Here is a 9,195-nt window from a genome sequence, read left to right as displayed (position 1 = left end):
AGGATGCTAGCACCGCAAGATCTGCTGCAGGCCGCAAGAGGAAGCTAAGCCCTGAGAACGAACTTTTCCTTGTGCTTGTTAGATTGCGCCTTGGTCTACTTGAGGCTGACCTGGCTCACAGGTTTTCCATAACACAATCTACAGTTTCAAGGATCTGCACATCGTGGATCAACTTCCTGTACGTTAAGCTGTCTGCCTTGCCACTGTGGCCACCAAGGGAAGTGATCAACGCAACAATGCCACCTCAGTTTGCTGAAAAGTATGCTTCTACGCGAGTGATCTTGGATGCAACGGAAATACGCTGTGAAGTGCCATCATCTCTATCACTCCAATCCAGTACTTATTCATCGTACAAATCTTCAAACACTTTCAAAGGTCTTATTGGAGTTTCACCAAATGGTCTTGTAACTTTTGTGTCAGAGCTGTTTACAGGATCCACATCGGACAGAGAATGTGTCTTACGGAGCGGTTTTCTAGACCTTGACTTTGAACAAAATGACTCTGTCATGGCTGACAAAGGGTTTGTCATTGCAGACCTGTTGGAAAAGAGGGCGGTAAAGCTAAACATCCCTCCCTTCCTGAATGGTGGCACATTTTCAACTGATGAAGTGATGCAAACGAAAGAGATTGCTTCACTACGCATTCACGTAGAGCGCCGGATCCAGCGCATCAAAGGTTACCACATTTTTGACAAACCGATCCCACTTACCATGGCTCCACTCATTAACCAAATGTGGACCGTAGCAGCAATCCTAACAAATTTTCGAAGTGACCTAATTCAAGCCTAGTGCAAGAGAACTGCTATCTCAAGAGCACTTGTCAACTTCAAATCACCTGTGTTTCCTGCACAATAGCTTGTGTAGATTGCTTCATGTCATGCGATCGTGTTTATGTAGCATTGCTTTTTCTTCGTGCTTATGTGTTCATATTTAGAATGCTTGAAGAAAAGGGAGAGACAGGAGTAGACAAGTAAACTGGAGTAATGATCGTGAGAATAGCATGGCCTTGAGCTTGAAAGCACAAACACAGAGTGAAGGAAGGAAAACGAAATGAGTAGGCTTTACAGCCGTGAACCCTGTTCTCTCTAGTCTATTCACTCAGTGTTTGCGCTTTCAAGCTCAAGGCCATGCTACCTACATCCCCTTCGTTTTTATATTTTCTGTCAAACACAAAAGGAAATCACATTCAGGTATATACAGCACTTATCACAGTCAGATGCCGAGGTTATCCTGAGGTTTTGATAACCTGAACAAAATGTCTAGGAAGTATTTTGCCTTTTAACAATATAAGGCAACATGTGCGAGAAAAAAAAATCATCCAGCTTGGACTTCATATGCACCCATGCCTGATGATCGAAGTAAATGCGCTCAATAGCAATCCATTTGTCAGAGAACAGCACAAAATCTGCCCACAGACATTCTGTCAAGGCCATCTGTCCAATAACCTGTGCATAGTACTCGTGCTGCCTCTTAAGCCTTGGTGCCCCATTCTCGTCAAAGTCCATGCAAGAGGGCTGTGATCTCATGGCATCAGGGCTGCTGTCCTTCAAGGAATATGGGCACTTAATTTCTAGGACCCCATATGCCTGCTCTTCCGGGTCATACACAATCCTGTCAGGGCTGGCACCCAGCCATGGGCATTCAGGGTGTACAATAAGACCACAGTGGCTAAGTGACACATTGTGGCCACAGGTCCTCATGACACAAATGTAGCGGTCTGCAGCTGCATCTTCATACTTCCGTCCATACTGCACGGCACGCACACGGGACAAGTCTTTCGGTTCAATGAGGTTGCGCAGCCCCTTTTCCGTCCATTCCTCCCTCCTGAACACTTGGCCAAAGCATGATGCAGTTAGCCTATTCAAGCGAGCTTGATGCCAGCATGTACTCTGTGCCTGCCTCCTTGAGTTGAGCTCTTGCGTCCTGGACTCCTCTGGCGAAACTTGTATGTCCTAGTAGCAAAAAAAAAGTCACTTATACACAGCACAAACTTTGTGCAAACTTTGTAAGCTCGTTGAAAGCTTCTTTCAAAGCCATATTGTCACTTAGTGTGACAGGCAAGCATGTCCTGCTTCCTCAGGTAATAAAGCCACACAAACTCTACACTCTGTTTTGTCGTCTTTATACAATGTCAGCAAACAATGTAGTATGTTAATGCTGGATACATAACAGCTCTACCGATGTAGTGCACAGCAAAACCTCAAAAGCTGTCTACAGGGGTTGAGGTATACTCACCATCAGTGTGCTCCATTCACTAGCACTGAATGTGCCTTGAAAGATGTGCTGAGATGCCGTACTGAAGAGACACAGCTCCGGGAGACACGCTGCACATTCCACTTCCAGGAACAATGTTGTCCGAGACCCACGTCTTGAAGTTTGCGGGCAATATCCTTTGCTGGTAGGACATTGGTGAATCAACTGGTGCCTTCCCAAGTTTTGTGTCGACAGATTGGCCATTCGCAGCTTGCAGGAAAGCACCAAAGGCACAGGTCCCAAATTTATCGAGACTTTCTCCCAGAGTGTGAGCAGCCTTGAGCTGGGCCTGTTGTTCCTGTTCACAAACTCTGGAGCTAAACAAACGCAGTGGCAATGGTTGCGGTGCACCACCTTCACGAGGGCTCCTCCAGTCCACATCTTGAACGCTCATGGGTTTAATGTTCTGTCGTCGAGGGCGTCTCCACTGTTGAGGAAGTTCTGTACACGAGAGTTCTGGCGGTGCCTCCCTGAAGCCCGTTTTCTTAAGCAGGATAATGAGACGTAATGCTGCAAGAATGTGGCTACATGCTCCACTTGCCCCAGCAGGGCATCCACAGATTGCATCGCTGACTGCACCACTGCTTAAGAGGAACTTAAACAGTACTCTGTACGGCTGGCCACTCTTCTTTTGGCTCCTGTAACACGTTGCCTGAGCGTAGACAACACCATGCCTGCAAAATAATAGCGAATAAAAATGAGCAAACTGTTGCATGTGTAACTTAGTCACATGAAGTCCATAGCATACATCTGGCGATGACAGAAAAAGACAGACGGACACAGGCTATCCGTACCCACCTATGTCTTTTCGTTAATAGCCATGTCCCTAGTAGCACAAATTGTTGCTGTGACACTGAAGCAACAGTGGAAATGATGTTCAATGTGCAGCAACGTTTTGCAACATTCCTTAATATTATTCTAATATTAAAGTTGGCCAACGTCTCTATCCATTTTAAAATGTTCCTGCAACGTGGCAGTGCAATGCTTCTCCAATGTTCTAAGGAACACCGTCTGAACGTTACTCAGTCACCTTCGAGCAACATTACTCATCCAAGCACCTGACAGTCCGTACCCTACAGTCAAGCAATATTTTGCAAGCCAGTTGTGAAAATGTTGCCTTAAACATTGTGCGAACGTGGGTGAGGCCCCCTTGAAAATTTTTGCCAGCAACGATGCTGGTGAAAAATTTCCGTAACATTAAGACAGCGTCCGAGCCATATTCCTTCAACACAAACAAAACATCGAGGGAACGTTTGAGTTATGTTTCTGCAACATTGAGACGTCAAGACCATATTCCATCGACGCAACTAAAACGTGGAGGCAACATATGTGTTATGCTTCTGCAACGTTGAGACAGCGTTACAGCCATATTTTTTCAACAGAAATACAATACTGAGGCAACATTTGTGTTACGTTGCTGCAATATTGAGACAGCCTTACAGCTGTAATTTTCGAACAAAAATACATATTTAAGGCAACATTTGTGTTATTTAGGTGCAACACTGTGACAGCTTTATATTTTTCCAACAAAAAATAAAATATTAAGGCAACATTTCTGTGTCGAGGCATGTATTTGTAAAAATGTAAGCCAACATTTGCGTTGTATTTTTGCAACATTCAGACAACGTAACAGCCATGTTTCTTGGAAAAGGAATACGACATTCTAGGCGACACATTCGTAATGTGTCTAGGATTTGTGAGGGGGCCTCGTGCATTCCTCTCAGTTAATATCCCATGTAGCACAAGCCTGACTTCACGACACGGTACTTGACAGGAAGGGATGTGGGATATACTTGACGCATTATAGGGACATGGGTTAAGTGAAAGTATGCGTCATTGTCACCGTTACAAATGTTTCACACCCCCGCTACACTTAATGAAAGTACCCCAACAGTTTGTGTTTCAGTATATGCCCAAGCAGTTTCCCCAGCAGAGTCTACCTCCATAGGTAGCCCTCCTACTTGATGACAGTACGGGTCACCTCTTCCCCCAGTCAGGCGGGATGGGCACGGCACTTATGTAGTCACACATAAAAAATGTATGAAAATGAAATATTTTCAAGAGGCATTAGCCACGTTTCTACAATGTTTGAGTAAAACATTACTACAATGTTCGGGCAACAAATTGTGCAACTAGGGGTGTAGCATCAACCAACACACTCTTCACATCCTTGCGCTGATAGCACAGTGTGTTTATTTTGCTTTCCTCTTCCTTTTTTAACTCGTGAACTGCGCATGCACTAAACACTGAACGCGTGCGGGTGCTCGAGCTCGATTGCGCGTGCTAGTCAATATTGTGGACAACGTGCTCCACTACAAAACAGCAGTTCACGTACCTCAAGTCGCAGTTGTTTGTGAGCAGTGAAGAAGGCAGTGTGTACGCTTCCACGGCGAAGGCGTAGGACTTCTTTTGCTGCCGTGATGACGGTGCCGAAAGAGCACAAAAACTCTGTAACGTTTCATCTGAGAGGTGTGGCAGAGCACCTAAGTCGTTTATCCACATGTTGTCATCATGCGTAGGGAAACGTCGCAGTTCAGTCATGTCGGCCGCCAGCTGAACAGAGCGGCTTCCCATTCACAACGCCCGAATCCTGACTCCACCAAGATGGCCGACCAAAAAGTGCAAACCAGCGTTGCCCGACGTGAAAGTAATTTTGCATATTACCTATTATGCGTTATATAGTCATGAAGAGTTTGCTCATGGTTGTTGGAAGGGTGTACATTTCCTTAGATAAATCATTCACAAGAATACACACAGCGGCTTTGAGCTCACCAAGGCTTTATGCGTGCAATGCCAACTGAGGTTAGTATTTTCATGGTAAAAAGCATCTGTTGCAGTTGAAGAAAACAATACCATCATTCAGGGGCACCATCACAGGGGCAGTTGTCTCGTTATATTGCAAGAGAGTACTCAGTACTGGAGAGATATAAACACACAGAATTAAACAAACGGCCTAGTGCAGTGAGTGGAAAGTTTATTCCACTTCTTATTGGCAGAATATTAACACAATTTTTTCTACAAGAGTTCTCAGGTCAGAGCACTTTATAGGTTATACAAATTGCCAATTATGTGTTATGTGTATGTATGTCACCACACTTAAATGTATTTACCTGCTGTAATATACCCCAGACCAAGCTCAAAATGGGACATATTGTCTTCAGTTGAAAAGTCAATGCAGGAAAGCATGCATTGCTGTAAAGTGTTTCACCTGAACCATTACCCAAAATGTATGAAGTGGCAGTACACAACTGTCACATTGAATGACCCATCTGTGGTGCTATGTGTAGAATCTATGCACACTTTTCTTTTGATGTTAACATTGCCTTGAGTTTGAGGGAAAACACAGGACGAACACGGGACGAGACGAACACATAGACACAAGAACCAGCAATGAAGATTTAATACACAAAGTGCAAGAGAGACAGGGTAAAAAGAAAGTGTACACTTCGGCATTAACATCAAGTCAACACCAGCTAGCTTTCCTGCTACTCCTATGTTCATCACACTTTTGTTGGTACCCAAATGCCTTAACAGCTGTTTTTGCATGCCTGTCATGAGAACTAGCAAGAAATCCTCATCTTGCAACAAGTCAGTATTTCCTCGTTCAAAGACAGTAGGATCATCCTTCTTGCCTTTGTGTGTGAGGGAAAGCACTGGACTGTTTGTTTGGGCTCTGATAGAACTGACAAACAGGGCAACACTGTTTTGATTGTCGTCGTGTTTCCTCTCACCGTAACATATAATATAGTCCCTCATGGTGGTGTACAAGTACTGCCTTGTAGTGAGGTGAATTGGATCCTTTGAAACGTGCCATCCAGCACACCCCGAATACTGAGCTGCATAGTACGCTGAGTGCATTGCCGTCACATAGTTTCCCTAACATAAACAAATAGTTTCTTGAAGGTAAAAAAAGGACATTCCAGTACAACATAGTGTTTTACAAGTGCCCGCACGGGCCGCCTCTATTGCATCTTCCTCTGTTTTTGTCAGTGGGGTGTGGGACAGCCCCAAAATCATGTGCATAATGGGAAGACAAACAAGACCTTGCCAGTTTGGAACATTGCAGACATATCAGCAAGCCAGGTGTCCCCACGCCTTGTGATTTGATGAACCTTATTTCCTTTTAGGTATCCTCTCTATAAAAGCACCTGATCAGTTACAAATATAATAACACTTTAAACCTCCATCTTTCAATCTTTTTACCCCTGTGCCTTTAGTAAAATGACTCTTGGCTGCATCCTGCGCATTTCTTCTCTCCATGCCTGAAAATCTGAAATCAGTAAAAATAAGCAATGTCCTCAGTTTCAACACAATCCTCATGTGTTTCGTAATTTTGTTGCTCCAGTTAAGAATACAGTATGATAATTCTGAGTAAAAGCACAAATACAAAATAATAGGAATCATTAAGCACAACGAAGGATTACTGATAATTGCCGAAACCACGATATTTCTTACTCATATACCGACTTCGGTGCTAAGATAGAACAGGTGACAATTAGACAGTCCGATTACACAGGTTTTACGAACACGTCACGAGAATTAGTCCAACTTGGCACTATGGGTGTACATTACGCACCAGTCTGCCGGTTTATGAAACTGAATCATTTGCTACAACACGTGCAAAATAAGAGCGTTGAACGCGAATGGTGTGTATCATGAGACGTACTTACCCGCTTCAGAATTGCACTCGTGCGTCTTAATTCACTTGGAAGTTATGTACATACACCTGGTACTACTGCTGCCTGAACTGAGAGGGTGTAGCTGAGAAAAAGTGGACTGGCACTTGTTGCATCTGTAGTAACAGAGCGGCCCATTGAACAATTTTGTACAGACGCCCTCACCTTTACAACCGACCATGAAACTCGCATTCGTTGCTGAAACGTCCCGTCACCTGTTGAACATCGACGGACAAGCGGGACATCCAGCGAGGAACTTGAACGGAATATTTGGCAAAGTTGCTTCACCGCTACCACAAACCACAAATCTCATCCTCAAGCAAACAAACCGCTGTCTGCTGGCGCATGCGCACGCCAAGGGAGCAGACGGCACGGCTGGCACGGCGGCGGCAAAGAGAGACACGTGACCTCACTTCTAGCGCATGCGCAGCGCAACTGATTTTCCTCTCCCGAAGGCCAAGTGACCCAAACCGCTTCGGGGTTCGCGATCAAAATGACGGATCTGTTCGTCATTTTTGATGAGGAGGGCATCGCCGATCGCGACCCGCCCTGCTGGAAAAAGTAGACCAGATCTCATTAAGCACCCGCATCGATTTCAATGAGTTTCAATGATAATTCATGCATCCAATTCATTTAATGTGAATATAGCAGGTATTTCTCATTGAAGTAACGAGAAGAGTTGCGGGAAAGCTGACTTTATGTTTGAGCGCTCGAACAGATGTTGTGATGAAGGAGTCTTCCAGGGAACCGGGAGCTAATTTGTCCAATGAGAACCAATCACTTTCAATGGGAACTGAGACACCCAATTCATTTAATGTCAATAACGCAGGTATTTCTCATTGAAGTAATGAGAAGTGTTGCGGGAAAGCTGACTTTATGTTTGAGCGCTCTAACGGATGTTGTGGAGAAGGAGTCTTCCAGGGAACCAGGATCTAATTTGTTTAATGAGAACCAATGACTTTCAATGAGCACTGGGACACCCAATTCATTTAATGCGAATAACGCGGGTATTTCTCATTGAAGTAATGAGAAGTGTTGAGGGAAAGATAGCTTCATGTTTTGGCGCTCTAACAGGTGTTGTGATGAAGAAGATTAATAGGAAATCAAGAATTAAATCAAGTAATTAGTTCACTGGGTGCCAATGAGAAACAATGATTTCCAATTGGAGCAATCTGAACCGACGTGTTGTGCAATGAAGATCCCCTTCACAGAAGAAGAACGAATTGGGCAATTGGTTTAGCATCGAACCATCATGATCACTGTGTCAATTGAATTAATGTGAGCAAACATGTTGTGCGGATAGGACTGCTCCATGCATAGATGAAATGATGAAGATCATGAAAGACGCATTCGAGGGGTAGAGCAAGTTGGTGTACACTGAATACAGAAGTCAATCACTCTAATTTAAAATATCTTCTATTCGAAACGTGCTTGAATTCCTACACACTTCAATTGGCACAAACTACGCAACTGACGAGTTTTAAATTGCTTACATTTAAATCCATATATTTTTTTGCACTGCACGAGAGTGAAAGGGAATATTCTTTTCCCCAGGAGCATGCATATAGAAATACGCAGGAGTGCCTCAAGTGAAGTATGCTCTCTACCCATGCATAGTTTTGCACATTGTGTTTGCAAGTGGTGAACAAACTTGTGTAAACAATATATAGCATACATATACAAATAATGTACGCTTGTATGTGACAGCTGTAAGTATATACTTCACACAAGAAAATCTCAAAAACACGGTACATGACATCGTGTAAGAAAGATTGATGGTTATAGCTGACGTTATCTCAGAAAAAAGGAACTGCTAGAAAAGACATCAATGGTTATCTCAAGATTGTCGCACTACTAATACAATTAAAAAGTTGAATGATACATGCAATGAAAGAAATTTTACCAAGAAAGGAAAAACAGTTTTTTCACAACGGTAGTCATCACTCATATTCAATCTTGTCTGGCAACTTGGTCACCACAAACTGCTCATTTAGTGCCATGCGCATACGTCTACATGCCAACACTACAGGTGAAGGTATTCTTACTCACTGCGAAACAGCATATTGATACGTGTGTTCCGAACACTGTTGTATTCCAAAGGTGTCAGTGAACTTACCTTTTGCTGACCCTCTTGGCGAAAGCTAATGCGAATGATCTCGGCATATGACCCGCCGTCCAGAGAAACTATCTTATTATTTGTCCTCTGACATTTAATATGATATGTAGTGGCATTGTACACGACCCCTATGGCGATCATTCGCTCGGAA

The 9,195-nt window shown here is 43.7% G+C and overlaps 1 pseudogene; it reads right to left on the bottom strand.

Annotated features, from left to right (window-relative positions):
- Window positions 1-1,258: 1,258 nt before the first annotated feature.
- On the bottom strand, window positions 1,259-4,793 carry LOC135384288 (uncharacterized; annotated as a pseudogene).
- Window positions 4,794-9,195: the final 4,402 nt, after the last annotated feature.

This window comes from Ornithodoros turicata, chromosome 2 (genome assembly GCF_037126465.1).
Source record: "Ornithodoros turicata isolate Travis chromosome 2, ASM3712646v1, whole genome shotgun sequence".
In the NCBI taxonomy this organism is placed as follows: Eukaryota; Metazoa; Arthropoda; class Arachnida; order Ixodida; family Argasidae; genus Ornithodoros; species Ornithodoros turicata.
This window is presented reverse-complemented; position numbering and strand designations above follow the sequence as displayed.